The sequence below is a fragment of the Ascaphus truei genome, chromosome 3 (genome assembly GCF_040206685.1).
Source record: "Ascaphus truei isolate aAscTru1 chromosome 3, aAscTru1.hap1, whole genome shotgun sequence".
Taxonomy (NCBI): domain Eukaryota; kingdom Metazoa; phylum Chordata; class Amphibia; order Anura; family Ascaphidae; genus Ascaphus; species Ascaphus truei.
The window spans coordinates 167,316,331-167,340,380 of NC_134485.1; the positions used below are offsets into that span (position 1 = coordinate 167,316,331).

The 24,050-nt window shown below is 48.4% G+C and overlaps 1 protein-coding gene across 6 annotated transcripts in view; it reads left to right on the top strand.

Moving 5' to 3' along the window:
- Positions 1-24,050, top strand: part of LOC142489263 (amine oxidase [flavin-containing] B-like) — a 221,312-nt gene that overhangs the window by 22,190 nt on the left and 175,072 nt on the right. The window contains exon 2 of one of the 6 annotated variants that reach the window (XM_075589726.1): positions 3,350-3,443. The exons of the other annotated variants lie outside the window; for them this stretch is intronic. The gene's annotated coding sequence lies outside the window, so the exon portion shown is untranslated. The remainder of the gene's footprint in view (positions 1-3,349; positions 3,444-24,050) is intronic. 6 annotated transcript variants of the gene reach the window in all.

Genomic DNA, 24,050 nt, shown 5'->3' on the forward strand with positions numbered 1-24,050 from the left:
ACAAGGCTACCATGAACTATGCTCAGCCAAAGAATGAAAGGAAAGGCTGAGCATATATAGGAGAGCTGGACAAATTGGACTGAGGCACAGCCTCCGCGGAAGCAGGGATAGGCTGCAAGGTGCAGGAGACAGGTGGGATAGAGATTAATGTTGACGCGCAGCTGGGGAGTGGTGCACGCGCGTCATGTGTGCACGCCGCGCGGGGCGGCCGCGCATACCAACGGAGGAACGGAGCCAAGCTCTGTGTGATCCTTGAAAGCCCTCCATGGGCGCGCGTGCTCTGTGAGGTGTGTGGGACGCTGTGCAGCAGGAGGCAAGGAGAGAGCGTGCCGCGAGGAACGCGCTCTCTGACCGCTTGCAGCAGGATGCTGTGCAGCAGGAGGTAAGGAGGGAACATGCCGCAGGAGACGTGTTCCCTGATTCCTTACAAGGTTATGGTAAACCACAATTGGAAACACTGTGATAAAAAGATACATAAATATAACTTTTAAATGCTTTATATACTTTATACAAATAGAATCCAAAATAAATGTGCATTGTGCCATGGATAAATCTGATTTGGTGAGAAAGTTATGAACAGCAGTCAATCCCTGTTGATGGTTTATAATGGTATATAAAGAGGTGGCATCCATAGTCACCCAAATAAATTGATTAGACCATTTCATATCTTCCAGTGCTGTCAAGAGATCTGTAGTTTCACACAAAAATGAAGAGAGAGACCCTAACAGTGGTTGTAAATATAAGTCCACATACTTTTTTGTATACAGATGCAGCAGCCATTATTTTAAGGCATCACGGCTCCATTTTCGTGTGCGCTGCTGTACTCCACGCGGCATGAACGCGGCCAATCGCCACAGGCACACGTTTATCGCGGTTGCTTTGTTTGAATTTTATGGATTGTGTGCAATTATATGACATGAATGAATTGTAATGTGTACAGTACTGTGCTACTGTGCTACTGTGTCAATTTCAGGTGTTTAAAATCCAGAACACTAAAATACCATTTTATGCATTCGCCTGCACTCGCGTCTAAAGGCGGTACGGTTGGAAGTAATCCCGCGCCATGACATGCGTATTCCGAGGTAGACACCGCGTGATTTGTTAAAATAATTGCCGCTGCATCTGTACATACTCTATTAATGTAATGTTTTCATCAGTTTAAGTCACTGATAACTCTAGCCCAGTCCTCAGATGCCATAATAGTCCATTATTTGTCTTTCACATTCTTGATTTCTGCAGAAGTATATTTATACTGCTTCTCAAGTGCATCTAAAATAATTCTCCTGAAATTATTAGTTTTAGCCTTCTTACAAAGTTCACATTTCTGTTCCACACATCCTAAAGTCGAAAAGGCACATTATGTTATCTTTCCAAAGTTTCCATGGTAATATGGAAACAGGGGTGCCATCTACTTGATCCCCATGTTTCAGTTGCTGCAGGTGTGCTCTGGCAAACAGGCACAGGTTACTTCTCCAGGATGCCACTTTCTTGCCGGCCAGTTTCCGTAGCATGGGGGGTAAGGGAGGGGGGGGTTGGTGTTGGGGGGGGGGCAAAAGCACAAATTAATCATCGCTTAATGAGCAGGATGGTATGTCCGGTCTGCATGGCTTCCCACCATCTGGGAATTGCTTGGAGGCATATATGGGTGATAAGAGGCTTCCTCAAGATGTTGTGGTCTCCCCCTTCCACAGACAAACCATACAGATGCAGCCCCAGGGATTACAGCTTTCTTGTAGAGCAAATCCACTCAGCAGGTGGTCAAGCTCTCCGTGGTTCCTCAACAATGGGCTTAATCCCATCAGGGTCCAGGCCTACAATACCAAACTCTGATGTTAAACCCTACAGATCCTCACTCTTGAACCGAGCTGTACATCAGTGTTTTACATTCTTTAAGAGGAGCATATGTAGGACTGATACAATAAACTGTACATACATAAATAATGACATGATATTATTGACAGGTAGGGGTAATGGCAGGCTTAACCTTTATTTAGAAGCAGCAAAATCTACCCCTACCATCACAAGGGGTCATAGAGAGAAGGCAGTAGGTACAGGAGAGGGGGTAAGTGGGTGCAAGAGAGTGGTCAGAGAGAAAGAGGGCAGTGGGTACAGTAGAGGGGGTAAGTGGGTGCATAGAGGCGTCAGAGAGAGAGGGTAGTGGGTGAAGGAGAGGGGTAAGTGGGTGCAGGAGAGGGGTCTTAGAGAGAGAGAGGGCAGTTAGAGCAGGAGAGGAGTAAGTGGGCGAAGGAGAGGGTCAGAGAGAGAGAGCAGTGGTGCAGGAGAGGGTTAAGAGAGAGAGAACAGTGGCTACAGGAGGGGGGTAAGTGGGTGCAGAAGGGGTCAGAGAGAGGGCAGTGAGTACAGGAGAGGAGTCAGAGAGAGAGAATGCAGTGGATGCAGGTGATAGGGTAAGTGGGTGCAGGAGAAGGGTCAGAGAGGGCAGTGGGTGCAGTAGAGGGGTCAGAGCGATAAGGCAGTGGGCAGTGAGAGATAGAGGGGGGAGGATAGTCCTACCTCTGAGGGAAAAATTACAGAAGGAGGTCACATGGCAGCCAGCCTCTGCACTGAATGGCTGCTGCCTCCTGCTTCTCAACGGATTCTGGGACCTGTGGTCCGGCTGTCTTTCTAAAACTTCGATTATACCAGCTACGGCTAGACGTGCACGCAATCTGGTGATGTCATAGTTGCGACGTGGCCGAGCGACATGTGCACTGCAGGCAGGAGGCAGCCGGAAGAGACAGGGAGTCATGGCGGAGGCGTGGCCATGAGCCGTTAGCCCTCATTGGCTGAACCGCTCATGTGATGCGGCCATTGCCTGAAGAATACAAAATCCCAGGTCTGTTCTCTGGTCTGCCGCCCTGCAGTTCGTGTCTGCGTTTTGGGTATAATCACGGCCTAAATTGTAGCATTACATTAGGAGCTGGACTACAACTCCCTGTAGAGGTGGGAGGGGATCTCCCATGTGCCTTCCTCATACCTCTGCCACCCTGCTCCAATATATGAAATTCTTGGGGGGTGCAAATGCACCCATGACGCCCCCTCCCTCCTCTGGTTGTGCTGCTGGATGAACACAATGTGCCAGTGGGAGTAAATGCCATTTAAAAGCATTAATTGCGTGCTAAAATGGAGTGGAGCTACCATTCTATTGTTCTCTCTGGTGTGCAATAACATCTGCCACATCTCTATAGTTCAACGGCATAGCCTTGGAACTCAGTGACTGCCTGTAGTTGACTGTATACACTGGTGTCAAATAGCAAAATAACAATTTTTTCACATTATTTCTCTTAATATTAAAAAAAACTGTGATGCATGATACACTGAATAAAAATGCTTTCTTTTTTTTTATAAGAACAAACGTAATGAATCAAGGCAGATCTTTTATCCAGTCACATGGAAGCGAAGTGAAAAATATAACTTGATAAATTAAGGCTAAGAGGTGCATGGTAAGGATCACATTCTTAATATCATCTTAATGGACACATTAAACAGAAGCAAAAGCTTTTTGGTTTTTTTAATAGCCCAAATTAAATTGCATTCCCCCGGCGGAGGTACAGGGGGGGGGGGGGGGGGTTGTGTGTGTGTGTGCTTCTGAAAAGGGATTGTGTCCACAGTACAATCCTATACTGTATCAAGGAAAAGCTGATTATTTTTATGCTCGTTGCAAGTCGTAGTTATTTACTTCTGTGTCATTAATAGGAACACAAATCACATTTTAAACTACAACTCAAAACAAAAATCTCATAATATAATCCAGAATTGCAATTGATTTAGGAAGTTATACATATTTTTTTTAATGTTAGGATGGGGGTCAGAAAAGATAAATGTATTATTGTAAATATTCATGTAATTATTTGTTGTAATTAATACCTAATATCCAAGTACTAAAATAATCATAAACTATAATAAGATATTGATTTTGAGTAAGAACAATTGCCGTTTTGGTAGCTTTAATAACATTCACAGTATTGAATATGTCAACACATAACAATATGGCATTTATTTATAGGGATCTTATATTATAAACAGTAGTACATGATGACATCCAATTAAATGTGTTGTGTCTACATTGTAGTTTTGAAGGTGGGGTAGAGATAGAACCCAAATACAGCACTCAGGTTCACGCTCTGTGTGATAAGTGAATGATTTAAAACATAACTTTATTAACTGTACCAAATAAATAAAATAATGGGTGTTAAAAACTGACGACCTGAAGGAATAATGACCTTCAATACTAGAACCGTATAGGTTTAGGGTCTAGAGTATAGGTGTGTTCTGTAAGATACAGGTAGCACACTGAACATAAATCCTAGTGAGGATCTGACCAATCTATACTCACTGGCTCTAAGGTAAGTACTAATGGCTGCTCACCTATGGCAGACCTTGTGGGGCTAAATAGTGGGTGTGTACTCAGAAAGTGACAAATAACTGGTAAGTTGCTGGAGGTCAGTCTCATAAGGCGGCTCTGTTTTCACACGTGCACGTGCAGGGGTCTGATCTCGAACGCATTCACAGTCTCAGACTGCGAAGTGATGCGGCTCCCTGCTCGTGCGTATATACAGGCTCTCAAAGTGCCCCAATGGACATTCTGAGCCTCGTTTATCCTATCTAATACTGGCATCTGGTGCCCTATTCATGGTATAAGTACTTAGCTTAGGTTAGGTCCCCTGCTTCACAGCTAACTGCGCTGGATACTATTACGATTCAGGGACTCCCTGACAGCAGCTCATGGGGACTCTGTACCTACTATTAGCACTCAGCTTATCCATCTGTGTATTCTAAGTACCCTGACCCCTGATTAGGAAGACACTGGTCACTGTACACTCTATTAGGAGTATACCTGCCCTCAGGGTCATTATATACTTAGTGTCAATCTATCACAGTACGAACTAGCTGAAAGCTTACCACTTCCAGTAATCACCTCTGGACTATATAATATGTGTACAAGTTCTTGTATCTTTGATACACTCACTGTTTTAACTGGTTTTGCTATTCACAGCTATAGGTGTTAATGTGCTCTACTCTGTATCAGCCAGCACACAGTGCTACTAACCTGCCTACACTGCTACTGAGGTTATTAGAGGTCATACCCTCACCATTACTGTATACAGAAGCAGGTTACTTCAGGTCAACCTGATCAAGCACCACACCTACCTTATAAGGACATTACAATTACTGTTTGTAGCTATAAGTCTCTATCTACCTTATGAGACTGACCTCCAGCAACTTACCAGTTATTTGTCACTTTCTGAGTACACACCCACTATTTAGCCCCACAAGGTCTGCCATAGGTGATTGCAGCCATTAGTACTTACCTTAGAGCCAGTGAGTATAGATTGGTCAGATCCTCACTAGGATTTATGTTCAGTGTGCTACCTGTATCTTACAGAACACACCTATACTCTAGACCCTAAACCTATACGGTTCTAGTATTGAAGGGCATTATTCCTTCAGGTCGTCAGTTTTTAACACCCATTATTTTATTTATTTGGTACAGTTAATAAAGTTATGTTTTAAATCATTCACTTATCACACAGAGCGTGAACCTGAGTGCTGTATTTGGGTTCTATCTCTACCCCACCTTCATTTGTGCATATACCTAAAGCACCGTTCACTGATTACTTGTTTGAGGCAGTAGCAGGGGCTCCCCTATTGTTTTATACATTGTAGTTTTGTAAGCTTTTATTTTTTACTTGAATCAATAATTTATTTCTCATTATTCCTGGCTTTTTCTCAGTTATCAATCAATACATTAGACCTGTTTCTTACATTTCATTAAGAGAATAATTTAATAAATCATTTTACTTTCACAAGGGGATAAATTAAAACATTAGCTGGGTCAGAAATATAAAAATTAGTGATTCGAGAAGTGGAGCTACATATTTGTTGGTTTTTCCATTTTTGCAAACGGTTACATTATTTATTCAGTTTTAGAATCTGTCAGAGTGGTACACCCTTCTTTAGCACATCCTACAATTTCATAATTTAATTTAAAATGCGTACAGGATTGATACAATTTACTCATAATAATAGCATGTTCTAGTACAGCGCTGCTAGTTTTACGCAGCGCTTTAAAGAGACATTTTTCAGGCACAGTTCCCTGCCCCGTGGAGCTTACAATCTATGTTTTTGGAGCCTGAGGCACTGGGAGATAAACTGACTTGCCCAAGGTCACAAGGAGCAGGTTTCCCTGCTTCAAACTCAGTGCCAGTCCGTGCCTTTACCCACTGAGCCACTCCTTCTCCCTCAATTATGCTCAGAAAGAAACACAAATTAAGAATAACATTGAGCAAAGTCACCATAAAGGGGCGTGACTTATTGATTCTGTGCGGTCCACACCAGATCTCCTACCTTAAACTTAAATATAGCTGGCGTGGACCGCACAGAATCTGCAAAGGAAGCCGCTGATTGGTTTGTAGCAGAAATATGGCTGAGCCTGAGAGTGATGTTTCTGTTCATCCTCTTGAGCAGCAGCTCATCTGTGTGCAGTGCAGGAGAAGCTGGTGAGTCTGCAAGAGGAGGGGAGCAGGGGGAGGATTTCACACAGTCGGGAGATGCCGGGATGTCAGCTGTCTCTGTCTGCGTCCCCCCCTGTCACGCTGCTCTCACCACGGACAAGGAGGGACCCCGGAACTGTGGTGAAAACGGTAACACTTGCACCCACAGCTGCGGGGACACGCCTGGAAGGTGGATAGTAGGCGTCCGGGGCTGAACGGAAGAGATGGTAAAAGCTCAGATACTCGCCGGATAAATGGGAAGCTGAGGTGGAGGGTTGGAGAGTTCGGAAGGTCAGAGGGCAAGCCAAAGGTCGAAATCCAGAGCGGGTCCACAGTCAAGCCGGCTCAGTACACAGGAGATCACTAGAAGAGACAGAGACAAAAGCACTAAGGCAGGCATGAACGTGTGTAACGCAGGTCACACAAAGCTATGCTCAGCCAAAGAAGGAATGGCTGAGCAAGGTATAAATATGAACATAGCCCAATAGGAAAAGGGGGGGGGATGGAGGAGCGGACCCATGGGAGGCAGGGATAGGTCAGGGGATGTGCCACAGCTGATGAGTTGACGCGTGGCTTGTGAGCGGTGCACGCGCTTCAGGTCTGTGCACCGCGCGGGAGAGGTGCGCACGGCCTGGTCAGGGGGCCGGAGTTCCTCCCACGAGAGGACTGAAGAGTCCGTGTGTGTGCGCGCGCATGCGCGCATCCTGTGACAGCCACGGGGACCGGAGAGGAAGCAGGAGGGTCCCGCTCGCGGCGGTGAGGCTGTGGAGCCGGGGCCGGGGAGTGCCGGGTGAGTTGCGGCACGGGGTGAACCCTCTTTGAGAGAGATGTTCCCCGGGGTCTTTCTCTCTCTCCCTGTACCTCCGCTGGGGGGAGGAGAGAGTGTGTGTGTATGTGTGTGTTAGAAATGCTATTGAAGAACAAAGACACAATGAGTATAGCACAAACATGATCAACGTTTCGGTCCTCGTGGGACCTTCCTCAGGGTTGGCACGACCCTGAGGAAGGTCCCACGAGGCTCGAAACGTTGGTCATGTTTGTGCTATGTTTTTTTTTTAATACAAGTTTTCTTACTTACCTTTGAGTGCTGTCTTGTGTCTGCGCTCCTGCTGGAGTGGATTACATATATATATATATATACGGTGTTCGACAAACCTATTCACCCACTCGCATTTGGCGAGTGGAAATTGGCTCGTGGCCAGTAGATTTCCCCTGCTCTGCAAAAAAAAAAAATCCCCTGCACCAGCCCACCGCACTACACCGACAGGGAGAAGAGAAGCTGCAGCACGGAGAGGAATCTCTCCCCCCCCCCCTTCCTGTACCGGCAGCCAGGGACAGAGGAAAAGCTGCAGCACAGAGATGAATCTCCCCTAGGGTGACCATTCGTCCCGGTTTTCCCGGGACAGTCCCGGTTTTTCGTGTGCTGTACCGGTTGCCTGACTGTCCCGGGAATGTCCCGGTTTTTTGTGTCGGCGGCGGTGCGCCGGGATGGGGGGGGAGCGGTGCGCGGTGGCGGGGAGGAAGAGGATGCAGAGCAGCCCGGCAAGTATTTTTTCTTACTGCCAGGGGTTGGGCTTCTGCAGAAACGTGCCGGGCCGCAGGGGATTGGATGGAGAATGTCGGGGGGCGGGGCTTTAGAAGGCCAGGCCGCAGGGGATTGGATGGAGTATCCGGGGGCGGGGCTTTGCCTCTCCCCGGCACTCTGGCCCTCCCTCTGGCTCCTCAGCAACCCGGCTCTCTCCCTCTCACCCGCGGCTCCCCCCTCGCTCCCCCCGGCACCACCCCGGCTCCCCCCCTTGCTCCCCCCGGCACCACGGCTGCCCCCCTTGCTCCCCCCGGCACCACCCCAGCTGCCCCCCTCGCTCCCCCCGGCACCCCGGCTGCACTCCGGCTCCCCCCCTCGCTCCCCCGGCAACCCGGCTCTCTCCCTCCCCCCTCAGAGCCGCTCACAGCCTGCTGCCTTCGCCGAACCCGCAGCTGCCACAGGTAGGCATATGGGGAGAGATGGAAGTGGGGGGGAGAGGCTGCTTCTGCTGTAAACGCTGCTTGCGTTAGAGTGTGTGTGTGTGTGTGTGTGTGTGTGTGTGTGTGTGTGTGTGTGTGTGTGTGTGTGTGTGTGTGTGTGTGTGTGTGTGTGTGTGTGTGTGTGTGTGTGACAGTGTGTGTGTGTGACAGTGTATGTGAATGTGACAGTGTATGTGAATGTGACAGTGTGTGTGTGTGTGTGTGAGAGTATGAGAGTGTGTGTGTGTGACAGTGTGACAGTGTGTGTGTGTGTGTGAGAGTGTGACAGTGTGTGTGAGAGTGTGACTGTGTGTGTGTGTGTGTGTGTGTGTGTGTGTGTGTGTGTGTGTGTGTGTGTGTGTGTGTGTGTGTGTGTGTGTGTGTGTGTGTGTGTGTGTGTGTGTGTGTGTGTGTGTGAGAGTGTGACTGTGTGTGTGTGTGTGTGTGTGTGTGTGTGTGTGTGTGTGTGTGTGTGTGTGTGTGTGTGTGTGTGTGTGTGTGTGTGTGTGTGTGTGTGTGTGTGTGTGTGTGACAGTGTATGTGAATGTGACAGTGTGTGTGTGTGTGTGAGAGTATGACAGTGTGTGTGTGTGTGTGTGTGTGTGTGTGTGTGTGTGTGTGTGTGTGTGTGTGTGTGTGTGTGTGTGTGTGTGTGTGTGTGTGTGTGTGTGTGTGTGTGTGTGTGTGTGTGTGTGTGTGTGTATCCTGAAACTAGGGTCACGTTTTGAGGTATGAATAGCTTCAGTTAGCTTTAACTCATGTCTTCCCTCTTCCCAAGCATGACAAGTCCTTAATGTCTTTCTTAACTTTATTGCAGGAGTAGAAAACAACAGGAACTTGTAGGTGTAGTGTAGGCAGAGAGTGCTTCTCTATGTGGAATGCTTCTATGAGGTTAGACTACGGTAAGACAGAAAGGCCTTACCCAGGGGTGTATGCAGACAGGGCTGTACTCACTGTGATCTTAGGTGGAAAAGGAAGTGATAGGGAATGTGGGTAGCAGGAATAGTCTTGGGACAGACTATCTGGAGACAAACAAGAGGGGAGGGCAGAATAGCCCATTCTGAGAAGAATCTCAGAGGTTGCTGTAGCAACTCACTGGCTGCCTGCTCACAGGCAGAAAGAGTAACATATTGATACATCACACAGGCACGGTGTGTGTATGTGGAACAAATGCCTGCAGCTGAACTTAAGGAGCTGACAAGCAGAAGTGGGGTCGGGCAGAAATGTGATCCTTGTTCCATGATACTCCCCGTCTGGTATCTGGAGATACCACTATATAACTGGAATATGTGGAACATATGTGCAATGCATAACAAAGATAACATCACTTTCTCAAACAATGCAAGAGTCCATGTCCACATAGCGATGTGACACCGGCCGTTATCACTGGTATCAAGGTCCCTTGGCCAAGGTTCTTTGGCAAAGGATGCAGGGTGGATGCACAGCTCCAGGTTAGCTGGTTGCACCACAATGTCTTTGTGTAAAAGTCTCTGGCACTGTTTTCTTTTAGCCTTGTGAGAGAACAGTCTTTTTGTCTCTGTAGTTTTACCTACAGAGTGCATCCCCTTGTCGGTATGCCAGTCGTGGTAGCCTGTCACTCTTTCACCTGGCATTTGGCAAAAGGAGATGGCTTTTGGCTCCTTGCGGAAGCGGAAAAACACTCCTGGAAGACTGGTTGTCGAGACTAGTCCAGTAAAGAGGGCGTCATTCAGGGAGACTCCCTGGAGCTGAGCACTGGGGCTGAACACTACCCGGATTTGATCGGGTTCCTGAGGGTGGTAGGCCCCAGATGATTGGAGGTATCAGCATTATTCACCTTCCTTCATTAGAGGTGCTGGCTTTGCGTGGCCGGTAAGGAGTCTCTTCTGGATGAAGGCCACAAAGTTGCTTTTGGTCTCCGATTTCCTTTGTAGGTCGCAGCGGTGCAAAGTGAACCTAGAGATGGCATGTTCTCCATTGTTGGGAGGCGCCTTTGTGTCTCTTTGTTGACTGCCCTCAGGAGGTTGTTCTCTCCCTGGACATGATGAAGAATAGTCTCTTTTGTCCTTGTAAATCCTTTTGGGAAATGTCTCTGCAACTGTCTCCTCTTATGTGTGTGAAAGAACAGTCTTTTTGACACTGTGCCTTCACCTGTAGGGCGCAATCTTTTGCGGCTATGCAAGCCGTGACAGCTGGTTGCTTTGTCACTTGATACTCTGTGGAGAGGAACAACTGTACGTCTTAGTCGTGCCATTGCTCGCGAGAGGATCGTCCAATTGTTTATTGTCTTTTGGATGATCCCTTTGTCGGTCACCTTTGGGAGGTTACTTTCTTCCTTCAGTGGAGTCGACTCATCATCCTTGGTTGTCTGAACCACTAAGCATCCCAGGCCATTGTCACATCCTTTTCTTGGAGTTGAGGAGGAGCGCAGGGAAGGATCGTGATATGTAAAAAATAAGATATATATATAGTGCAGATGGTAGATCACTGCTAGAATAACATTCAATAACAGGAATAGAACTCACAAAAATAGTGGTAGGTTATAGCATGTCAGAGATCCATCTCTCTCTGACTGGAGCCCTTTGTATAGCAGGAATCAGGATATCCCTCAGTGGAGTGATTGATATGTAAATAAAGAGAATCACAATAGTGCATACAATTTGAACTATAAGTCATGTATTGATCACAAATGGTTTAAGGAAACTCACATTTTCCCTTAGTAAAACTGGTGGTGGAGAGAACCGCCGATTGAAGGGTGGCGTTGTGTATAGCTGCTGCCCGGTGCTTCACTTGCACCTCCCGGTGGATTTCTGCATCAATCTCTGCCATCGCGTCACTTCCGGTCGCGTCACTTCCGGTCTCGTCACGGTGAGGGCGGTGAAGCCAAAATGGGTCTGGTGTCAGCGATGAGATTGCCAGTCCTTCAGTGTGTGGATTCTCTTGATTAACTCTACGCGTTTCGCACACTGCTTCGTCAGGAGTCACATCCCCCTGATGTGAGGATGTTTTTGTTGATCTCAGGGGGATGACCTTGTCTCTTCTCTTCACTTGGCCCTCCTGTCACTTGGAGATGGCCAAGACATGGTTCAGAGAGGGATGTGTGTCCACATTCTGTTATCACAGTTCTGCGGGCGTCAACATAGTCTTGTCCGTGCCCTTTGTCAGTGCACGCGCTGCCCCCTATCACCCATCCTAGGTCAAGTCTTTGGGCGTATGGTGCGTTGTGGGGTCCGTTATGCTGTTTAAGGACTTTATGTACCCTCATGATGTCCCAACCGAGCAGCAGCAAGATCTTGGTGCCTTTTTCTACTGGCAGGATGTAGTTGGCTATTCCTCTGAGGTGCGGGTAATGGCGTGCCACGTCTGGTGTTTGAATCTCGTCCCTGTTTGTGGCCATGTGGTTGCACTCGATGAGTGTGGGGAGAGCTATCTTCACTCTGTTATCCACTGAACATATGACATAACCACTTGCTCTTCTCCCTGTGGACTCAGTTGACCCTGCACAGGTTCTGAGGGTGTAGGGTGAGGCATTGTCTTGTAAGTTGAACAAGTTGAAGAACTCCGTCTTCGCCAATGATCTGTTGCTTTGGTCGTCGAGGATTGCATACATCCGAATAGCCTTCTCAGGTTGTCCCTGGGGGTGCACTGCGACAAGGCATATTTTGGTGCAGGACATTTTGTTGCTTTCTTTTCCGCAAACCTCGGTGCACTGAGATGTGACAGATGTTGGCTCTCCTTCTCCTTCCTCCCCACCATGCTCCACTGCGGAGGATGGGTTGTTGAGTTGGTGGAGTGTCAGCGCCTCTGGGCGTAACGATGTCACGTGCTTGTCATTTTCGCACATTTGATTTCTTCTTTACAGTCTCTGGCTAGGTGAGTCGTGGAACCGCAGCACCTGAAGCAAACTCTGAATTCTCCAAGTAACCTCTTGCGTTCCTCTAGGGACTTCATCCTGAACCCAAAGCACTTGTTAAGTGGGTGTGGCTTCTTGTGTATGGGACATTCCCTGTTTGGGTCCCTCGGTTCCTCGTATCTGGCGACCGACTGATCGGGAGTAGTTTGGGTCGTGGGAGGCACGTCCATCCTGTGGACCGAGATGGGTGTTTGAGTGTTACCGTATCTCGCCACTGGTCTCTCATTCCTCAGGCTGCTTGCACTGTGTGTGGTCTGCGCACCTAAGATGAAACTGGGATCGTTCCTTGTCCTTGCCGCTTCGCGGATGAAGCTCAAGAAGAATGAGAATGGGGGGAAGGCGACTTGCTTCTCCCTTTTGTATTTGGAGCCTTGTGAAATCCATCTTTCTTGGAGGTTGTAGGGTAGCTTCTCCAAGATGGGTCTCACTCCACGAGCTGAGTCCAAGACGTTGAGACCTGTTAAGGAATGGTCTTTCCTTGCAAACTCCAGCTCTTGCAGCAGGTCCTTGAGCTCTCGTAACTTCGAGTAGTCTTTAGTTGTGATCTTGGGAAAGCTGTCGACTCTTTTGAAGAGCGAATCCTCGACTGCTTCGGGGCTACCGTAGCACTCTTCTAGCTTTTCCCACACTAAGTCAAGACCTACTTGGGGTTGGTTCGCGTTTGCCGCCCGAAGTCTCTTCGTGTGCTCCCTGAATTCGTTCCCCAGGAACTTGAATAGCAGGTTAAGCTCTTCCCTTGCTGAGAAGTTCAAGCTGTTGATTGCATCTTTGAACGTGAACTTCCACGTCCGGTAGTTCTCAGGGTGGTCATCGAAGCTGATGAGTCCTGCTTGCACCAGGTCACGCCGGATCATGTACTTGGCTATGTCTGTCAGGCCTGAGGCATCAGCGTGTTGGTCGCGTTATGAGGTACTTTCTGGGAGGGTCTGTGCGGTCGACTCTTCCTTGGCGTGGATGCGTGATGGCTGCTGGCCAGTGTGATGGGCTGTGTTCTCCCGTGTGGGTGTACCTGGATTGCGAGCCTGTTGTGGTGCATCCATGTGCGCGCTGGCGTGTGGATCACTGTTGCGGCTGTGGCTATCCCAGGCAGCATGTCCACTGAAGGAACAGCACCTTCTCCTCGTGGAGCTAGCAAGTCTTCGGTGTCTGTGGAGCCACTCCCTCCGTGTTGAGATGGCGCGCTGGTGTTTACACTGAAGAGGCTCCTTACGTAGTCTTCAGTGCATTGGATTGGCGTTGGCAGCAGCGGCGGCGGCGTTGGCAGCAGCGACGTTCTGCTCCTTCTCTTCTACGCGCGCTCTTCCTGCCCTTACGGCTGCCTCTCTCCGACCATATTCGGCCTGGCACGTGCGGCCTCTGCGGAGGCTCGCGCCTTGGTAGCGCTTGCGCTAGCGCTTGATGCGTTAGATTGTGCTGATCTTGCTGACCTTGATGAATACCTGGATGTGCTTGAGCGCTGTTTCCACCAAAAGGTCCTTTCTCCTACTCTCGGCCTCCGTGATAGTGGTTCGCACGCGGCTGTCTCGTGTCAGGTCAATGTTAATCTGTAAGTCTCTTTCTTGTAGGCTTTCGCTGGTGTTGGCCCTGGTCAGGTAAGTAATGTATGCCTCTGACAGCTCTTGATAACGCGAGTGATCAGTCCTTAATTGCGTTATTGCCTGCTCGAGCTGTTGCGCATAGTTGCCAACACTAGTGACATTGCGTATTCCCAGTGTGGTTGTTTCCCAGGCCAACTCTAATTTAGCGTGGTGCGCTTCAATGTCAGTCTCATTTTTTTCGCGGGCCTTTTGTGTCAGTGTGACTGTTTGTTTAGGCCTTGCGTCTGCCTGCGCCTATTGCAGTTGCGCAGCAGTCTCTGTGTCTTAGTGATCACTCTCCTGCGTGATATCTGGTGAGGCTCTGAGTTCTGCCATGCTGTAGGTGTGTGTAGGCCTTTAGCCAGTGCGTGTGGCGTGCGGTCTTTTACCTGTGTCAGCGATGGGCGACTGTCTCAGATGATGCCGAGCGGTATCCTGCAGCGTGCAGCGTAGAGGTAGCTGTACTCACAGGTGTCCGGTGGCTCTGACCCGTGTCCTGGCGGGTGTCCGGTAGCGTGGCCCTTGATGGTGTAGGTGGGGTAGGTGAGATGGTGGCTCCTCACTATGGAGCTGTGCAGAGGGAGGACTAAAAAAGACAGAGAAGGCAATCAAGGCTCTGTGTGTAAGATGCACTGTCTGTCCGCAAAGCTGCTGCCTTGTGTGCAAGGTTGTTTGCTGGCTGTGTGCAGGCTTTTGCTGTAGAAGGTCTGTGCTCTTATTAGCAATGTAAAGCTGCTCGCTTGTCTTTGCATAAAGCTGTAGTTGTTTGCTATATAGAGGCTGGTGGCTCTGTGTAGCAATGTGGAGCAGTATGCTTGTACAGTGGTGGTGAGAGACTGCTGTTTGTCAGTCTGCAGAGACTGCTCTGTGTTGAATTTAAGGTGTATAGAATCCGTTTTACTGTGCTGTGCTGTTTTAACTGCTGCTTGTTTTTGCAGAAAGCGGTAGCTGTTTGCTGTATAGCTGTGTAGTGCTGCACTTTTGTAGCATGAAGGCTGTGAGTGATAGCTTCTGCGTAGACCTCTAGTTCACGGTCTCTGTCTTACTATCCTGAAGCTAGGGCCACGTTTTGAGGTATGAATAGCTTCAGTTAGCTTTAACTCATGTCTTTCCTCTTCCAAAGCATGACAAGCCCTTAATGTCTTTCTTAACTTTATTGCAGGAGTAGAAAACAACAGGAACTTGTAGGTGTAGTGTAGGCAGAGAGTGCTTCTCTATGTGGAATGCTTCTATGAGGTTAGACTACGGTAAGACAGAAAGGCCTTACCCAGGGGTGTATGCAGACAGGGCTGTACTCACTGTGATCTTAGGTGGAAAAGGAAGTGATAGGGAATGTGGGTAGCAGGAATAGTCTTGGGACAGACTATCTGGAGACAAACAAGAGGGGAGGGCAGAATAGCCCATTCTGAGAAGAATCTCAGAGGTTGCTGTAGCAACTCACTGGCTGCCTGCTCACAGGCAGAAAGGGCAACATATTGATACATCACACAGGCACTGTGTGTGTATGTGGAACAAATGCCTGCAGCTGAACTTAAGGAGCTGACAATGAGAAGGGGGGTCGGGCAGAAATGTGATCCTTGTTCCATGATAGTGTGAGTGTGACAGTGTGTGTGTGTGCGGACGAAGGCTGTCTTTTCCTGGTCCTCTTCACTCATAGGTACCTGGTAGTACCCAGATCATAAATCGAGCACACTAAACCATTGGCTCCCGGTTAGAGCATTCAGGATTTCTTCAATGCGAGGGAGGTTGTATTTATCGGGTTTCGTACGATTATTCAGAGTTCGATAATCGACGCACAGATCCATTCTTCTTCCTCACCACCACTATGGGTGATGCATAAGGACTCTGAGACTCCGTCAATATCCCAGCGGTCTCCATTTCCTTCAGGACATTCCTTACATCATCCACATCCCTGGGGGCGATGCGACTAGAGCGTTCATGGATCTGAGTGGCGTCACTCAACCTAATGATGTGCTAGGCGCTGCGACTGCGGCCCACATCCATCTTGCTGGTGGAAAATACTGACCTTCTTTCATTCAGCTTGGTCATCAGTCGATCCTTCCACTCAGTTGGCAGTGTCGAGTCTCCGAAGTTGAAGTCCAGATCGACTAACTGCTCACCCACTGCAGCGGCGTTCACCTGGGGTATTGTTTTTACCGGGCTGACGGGGTAGATGCTGCCCAAACTTTGTCCTACATCAATGTCCATCGGGAATGGAGAGATATTTTGAACATACACATAGGTTCGTAGAGGAATTTTGGTTGTCCACTCTCTTACTTCAGGTATTACCCTATACCCTCTCTTGGTCTCGTCCTCAGGGGTACTCTCCAGAGAGAACAGATGATCGGTCTCATCTCGATCGGGATAACAGCACCAGACGGCCATGCGTTGCACTCCGCCTGGTAAAATGGTCGTCAGTCCGCATTGACGATTGTAGAGGTCCCCGTGATGCTCTAAGGCATATACTCTGTTGCACTCCTCTCTCAGTACAGGGTCAAGGAGTGGATTGCCCATTACGGCTCGCATCATATCCGTATTTATTCCCAAGATGACCGGGTACTGACACTGTCCTTGAGGCTTCGGGCATACCATTGCCTCCACATGCATGGGATGTTTCTTACCGGTATTCAATTGAAGTATCTCCAGTTGAATTCTCACAATCCCATCGATGGGGTAATCTTCATTGCTCAACCCCCTCACCTTCATATGTTCCGCCGACCGCAGGGGACAGTGCTTAAGGTGTTGGTCGTAGAATGGTCGGTAGATTATGGTCACTTGGGACCCGGTGTCCAGTAAAGCAGAGGCATAGACTCCTTCTACTACCACACGCATGATGGCAGAGGGGCCTACCTGACAGTAACCATCCCCGGCCAGAATTCCATCGTCTGGGCTTAGGTCAGTAGAAGCTGCGGGAGGCGCAGGGGTGGCCTCGGATGTCTTGGCTTCTGTGGTTTTTATCCAACAGATCATGGACCTAGCCGAGCTTCTTTTACTGGGCGTTTTCTTTTCTTGGGTTCCCCCATCCGGGCACTCTCTGGAGAAATGGCCTTTCTGTCCACAACCATAGCAGACGATATTTTTAGGATCTAGTCGTCTTGGGTAAGTGGGGGAGGATCTCCCCGAAGTCCGGCCTTTCGTCGAGGGCGACTTGGGTGGCTCCTCTTCCTCTTTGACAGGTTTCTTGATCCGGCGAGCGGAGGCTCCCGGGATGTCACTCGCAGGGGGATCTTTGACCTTGGTGCCTGTATGCAGCTTGGTATAGGCTTCATGCCCTTTGACGATCCCCAAAATGTCCATGAAGGTAGGGGGAGGCCCCTCCATTAGTGAGCACCTGATCATGATCACTATGTGAAGCATGGGAATGGCCCCTTGGAGGAACTGCTTGCGCCGGTATTCGTCCATCTCTGAGGCTAGAATGAGGCCGCAAGTTCGCAATTTCCACAGGATCAGCTGAATTCGTTGAAGGAAGTCTGACAGGTCTTCCTTCTCCCTCTGTCTGAGACCGTAATATTTGAACCACAGCTCACTCTCCTCTTCATCTTTGCCATAGATCTGGACTAACAAGTCTACCATCTGATGAGCAGAGAGATCAGGGTCTTGGTCGCGCTGTGCACTGACCATGGTGGCTGCCGGGGGTCGGAGGCTTTCCAGGATTCTCTGACGTCTTACCGTTTCAGAGCAGGGCCATTCATTGATCACATTGAGGGTGTGTTCCTTCCAAGACTCGATGCTTTCCTCGCCTGCGGGGACAGGAATTATTCCTGAAAATGCCTTCAACTTCCTGTAATTTTGAGCGGACGTAGTTATAGCTTCCACAAGCTGCGGGAATGTCACGCCTAGCATGGAGCCGCCACTGTCTGAGGAACTTGCGATCCCCGCTCCCTGACTGTTAGAGGTTGGGGTGAAGCTGTTCACTAACCAGTTAGGGGCCGGTGATGTTGGCGGGCTACCGACCCAGCTGGTGGCCCCTTGCCTAGCATCAGAAGAGAAGGTCACTCGGGGTAGAGATATGTCTGATCTGATAGGTGTACTGGCGTCCATATCTTTGTCTTCCCAACCCGCATGTCTGGTAAGGGAAGTTACGTGACTGGAAACGGTTCCAGGGTAAATTAGAGGGCACCCTTGCGGTAAAGTCTCTGGTAGACACACTAATCGTGGGCCTCTATCAGGGGGTATAGCTTGTTCGGTGGCCAGCAATAGGGTGTTCTCTTGTCGGTCAAGGTTGTAGTGCTTGCTGATGAGGCGGGCGCCCGCCAGACCAGGTAGTGTCCCTACTGCGCTGCAGAGAGTAAACATGGATACATCCGCAGGTACCCCGTCTACGGCGACTACGTGTCGCAGGAGCTCTCCTAGCTTTTTGGCCCAGTCAGCCACTTGTTGGGACGTGAGCGCAGACATGCTGACTGATAGGATACTACGTGAACTACTGAGTAGGGCACCCAAGGGCTGACTCTCAGCAGCGCCTCCAAATGTAACGGGTATTCCCTGTGAATACAGTCTCTACTACCTGCTGTGTATACCTGTGTGGCTCTCAGGAGCCTAAGCCTCCGCTCGGGGAGCCTGGGGTACATACATATAACACAATCTTGTGGTGCAACGCCTCCACCTGCGATGGCTCCCGCCAGAGGAGGAGTGGTTCCTCGCAGGACAAATATATATATCACTCCACACACCGCATGTAAAATAACCAATGACTTTACTGTAGCAATACTTATTCATATATCTACAGGTGTCCCTCTCTAGAGGAGACACTAACTACTGCGTCTCACAGGACGCTCCCACCTACACCGGGTGATCCCACCCCGTGTCCAATAACCCCACACAATATGTCCCGCACCCTTAAAGGGAGATGATATGTGTGACTGCGCAGCCACTAGTCCCGTATGAATATGATATATGTAGGATCGTTGGTGCACTTGGTGATGGTTACCTGCTGAGCACTCCAGTGCCCGGGCCTGCCAAGGAGCTTCACAAAGGCGGATGAATACAGGAACTATACAGGAACTACCGTCCGGGGCGATCCCACCCGGATGGCTGCTGCAGCGGCAGCGGAAGTCTGAGCCCAAACCTCTGGATGGACGCGCAGTGTCCGCTGTGTCCCTAACTGACTCTGGGTAGTAAGGGGCAGGGTCCCTAATCTGGGGCCTGTCCCTACAACACTCAAACTACTGGTGACTCAGGGCTATCTGGGGCCTGGGGCCTAGGGGGGCTGCTGGCCCAGTGCAGGGAGTCACTGACTCCTGCACCCTACCTCTTTCCCCTAGCTGCTCCTGACGCCGACTAGCGTGGGCTAAGCGTGCAAAATGTATCCAATCTCCCCTGCAGGGAGATCCTACAGCCCTATTGGCTACCTGGCGTCACCTGACTCTGCCCCTGTGCACCCTGGAGACTGTATTCTTCTTGGGAGCTATTCTCCCATTGGCCGCCTCGCGCGCACTTCCTTTGCGCATGCGCGAATGTCCCGTCTGGTCACCGCGCCAAAATCCCCACTGCGCATGCGTGCGCAATCCAACATGGCGGCGCCCTGCACCGGAAGCCGCCGGGAGCCCTTGCGACGCAACTGCGGCCTTAGCAACCGGCCGCACGCGTCCCTGGCAACCCCCACACAAGCTCCTATCCACCCCCACTCCTGCACCCGGCCGACGGGTCCGCCATGGGGCTCGGCGGCACCCGCGATCGCCAGCAAGGTGAGGGTGGGGGCGACAGGCAGGGGGGACCTGGCTACATATAGAAAAAGAAGAACGTGCACGGTCCATAGCATGATACTGTATCACTTTTAATATTTGAATAAAAAGGAGGTAATAGGCTCACTTACAAAAATAGTAAAGTTACAAGCATGTAGTGATATACATCACACTGTCACTGGTAGATAGTGCGGTGGATCATCCGTGTAGTTAGCGGTATGGCACATCTGTCTCACCCCTTCCTGGGATGCACTGATGGAGAAGCTCCCTGTGAGATGGTAGTCCCAGAGACAGACAGGAAAGCGTGTGCTCCACGCACCGACAACCAGAGACAGCGGGGGTCCGGACCGGTCAGCTTCCGGTCCACCAGTAGTAACGTAGTGTTGCTGTATCTTCCTTACGCGTTTCGTAAGGCTGATTATCCTTTGAAAAAGTCTCAAGCAGAGACGATATGCGTAAGGAAGATACAGCGACACTACGTCACTACTGGTGGACCGGAAGCTGTATTAAAAGTGATACAGTGTCACGCTATGGGCCGTGCGCTTGTTTAATACATAATACTGCTTCAAACTGTCTGAGTGCTGTCGTCTCTTTGCCGCTTCATGGTAATGTATGCTTTTATTATTTTTTTGGGACATGCACCAGCCCACTACTGATTATCTACAGGAGTGCCAGTGACCTTTTATCAACTATATATATATATATATATATATATTTATAAAAAAAAAGAAAAAAGTAGCGCCAAAAGGTGAATATTTGTGTACCAATAAATGACAATAAATGTAAATATATAGTTAAACTAAAAATAATACCATTAATAGTGTACAGCAAGCAGCATTATACTAGACCAAACATATGGATACACCAGATAACATAAAATATATAAAAAAATATATAGTTGCCTCCAATGTCCAAACCCTATGTAGAGTCCTGACAAATAGCACCAGAACAAATGTACAGATCGCAGATCTGTACAGATCTACAGATATATATAATGTGTGTGTTTGAAAGAACAATAAGCGCAACAAAAATCTAATTTCAAACTAATGAATATATAACAAATGTGAAATAATAAACAATAAATTATACTGGGGAAGGTGCTACCAGTAAAATGCTTTCCCTGGTTCAATGCTGCCAATTAGGTCCATGACCCCACAGAAGTCGAGAGGATTAGAACAACGTAGATGACCTAGGCACAGAGAAAAAGAGAAATGGGATGGGGAAATAAAACAGAGTAGTATGTCTGTAATGGGTCTTCAAAATAGATGAGCAATGCACTTACAACTGGTTAGATGAATTAGGACTTTACTCCAGTAGAACTGGAACTCGATCTTTCATATGGATCCAGAGACCAAGATTTGAATGTTCTCCAAAGAATACAGCCGTGGTAAGATAACCAAATCTTTCTCCGCACACACTGTGACCCAATTGTGATTCAGGAACGAAGAATATTCTTCAACTTCATCGTCTTGTAATAGGAAAATCAGATGATGACTTCATAAACCAATGTAGGTCAAAAATCAGTAATGGGCATAGATAGTAAATTGTATTTATTAAAACTATATAAAGCCTGAATAATTTCAGGACAAATAAAATAAAAGGGATTAGTCAATAGGCAAAACAAGATAGTGAATTAAAATGAGGTTTATTTGGGTAAACCCTCGTGTACACAGTAAAAATACAGGTAAAATACACAATTACTTGGGATCTGAGGGTGAAAACTAGCCTCAAATAGGTGGAGGGCGACTGCTTCAGAACGCTTACCCTGAAACTTTGAAAAGCCCACCCCCGACGTAAGCCACAGGATGGTCTGGTTCTCTGTCTAGGCCATCTCCTTACATACCCTCCGCTGTTCTATCTTCAGCATGGAAGTCTGGGCAGCGACCAATCAGAGAGTGGAAATTCCCTCCCAACAGCCAATAGAAACAGGGGTTCGTCTCTTGGTTCACGTCAGAGGGGGAGCTGTGTCAAGCTGGCTCGAATAGCCCGGCGAGTGGGAAATACAAATTAGTCAATGGGAAATGCACCAACGAGATGCATCTTCCCCGAGCTAACCCATGGCCCCCCGCTGGTCAGGCTCCACCAGGTCTGGCAGTACAAAAGGTGTCCCCACATGGTGCCCTTTGTTTTCCAGACCTGGAAAATTGCCCTTCCCTGCTCACCAAATGGTTTTGTAACCTCTGGACATCCTCCCTCCTTTAAAATCCAATGTCTTTGCAAACATCCTGGCACTTACGTAGATTCCCGGCTGACTGTATAGACATTTATACAGAATGTACAAAACATTATAAAACATGTTTTAATAAAGTATATGTTCTGGGGAACCTTATACCTGTGAGTGAAATGGGTCTGAGATACTTGGGCTCGAAAACCAGGATTCTCGGGGACACTGTTTAGACCCGGTGTAATTCACCTTGCGTACCTGCAAATCATGTCACACATCATGGAGAATTTTGGGACAACTGGTAACTTTGTCCCCTGAACTCCTGCAAACAAGGTTGTCACGATGGATACCAACTTTATCAACACATTTATATTTCTGAGTAATCGATTGAACAGAACAAAGTGCAAAATAATTGTGATTTATTTCCTGGGTTGACAAACACACGACATATGCAGAATACACTTAAAACAACACTTATTGGGATAAAGGAACAAAATAGATTGTCCTTTGCATGCAAGCGCAAGAAATGCAGTCTTGGTTTAAATGTCCCGTGGCTAGATCACAACTTGCTGACCTAATAACTCAGCCACTTCAAAGAATTTCGAATAGATTCGTTAGAATTAGTTCGGGAGTCACCAGAACTAATGAAATCCAAAGTTTGGGGTAAATCCTTAGTTACGTTGTTATTAAACCCTTCACTTCGGGAACGGCTGCCGCTGTACTGGAACGAAGTCTTGCGTAAAGCGTAGTCACATCATGGGTTATAAGAATCACGAACCACACCGGGGACAGCTCGGTAGGCACAGTTATAGACAATTCCTGCCTAACTTTAACATGAGCACCCAATCCCCGTTCGGAGAATATTTAACCCACCAATAGCCACGTTGCCCGCAGTTTGCAAAACCGGGCAAAAAGGCTTCCCGGTTTGCAAAGCGCATGTGTCGGCTTGACACCGGGCAACTTAGCATACCTTTTGTACACCCTCTTTCTGGCTCCTCTTAGTCTGAGGTTTGGCGCAAAGGTATCAATGGCCCGGGATCTACGACTTCTCAGGAATCTGGCTATGTATACATTAGGGTGCTCTGCGGTCTTTCATCCCTGTCACTTGTTTAGACTGAGGGGCGCCTGGTCAGCGGAAACCCTTTGAAGTGTCAGGAATAAAATACCCGCAGCTCATTCACCCCCAACCTATCTTCAGGTCAGAGGAATTCTTACGGGGCTTATAGGAACAGGTCCTGCCCATACAGTTTAAACACACAGTTTACACACTTTAGTAAAACATTATGTTCTGGGTGTATTTTTACTGTACTTCTTTCATGTAAAGTTATGTTGTGTTTTATTACATATGCAGACCAAAAACCAGGGTGCAGGGTGCTTCCGTTCTCGAGTTATCTTTCCTAATTGAAATGCCGGCTTCGGGGAGCCAAGTTCACCGAATTCACCGAATTCTCACGTCAATTGACACAGTTCCCACGTCAATTGACTGGCCGCCTTTCAAGTTAGAAAGCTAACCGAGGAACGGATACATTCTATCGGTAAAGCTTACCGCAAACCACTTATCCAATTGACTTGAGGTTACAGGCAAACCCATAGAAAATGGATATTCATGCTTTACATAGACTGCCTAACCGCAGCCACGCTTATTCAATCAGTGCTTACTGTGGTGCTCACTACTCCAATCTTGTGTCTCCACAGAATATAGCAGGCAATATATTTTCTTTTACCACAGCAGGCAGGGAATGGCCTGCAAATGGGGGGTAAAAAGGGATGGGACAGGGCAAACACAGCAATGTATGGCAAATAAGTTTAACCCCTTGCTTCCCAATGCGAGGGGAGGATGACCAGCTGGGTATAACACCTTTATTCAGGCATGATCACCTCCATCCTCGTCACAAAGATAAATACATTTCGACCCAAATATTCCACCTAAAACTTATACTCCCGAAGTTTTGTGTTTCTGGGACAAGGGGAACAGGTAAATCCTAAAACAGGTCAGGTTTTCCCTATACTTTGCACGTTACTTCCATAACACACCCGTCTTCCTCTGCCGACGAGTATCTGCAAATCATACGCGATTTGCGGGTAAAATACCAGTACTACCGGTAACTACGGTCAGCAACATTTTATACATACATTATCCCTAGTTACTCCCCAATATCCACCCTTAGCCTCCTGCTCCCAAATAGCTGTCCTGCAGCTATTTCCTAACAGGGACCCTACCTACACCTGGCATTC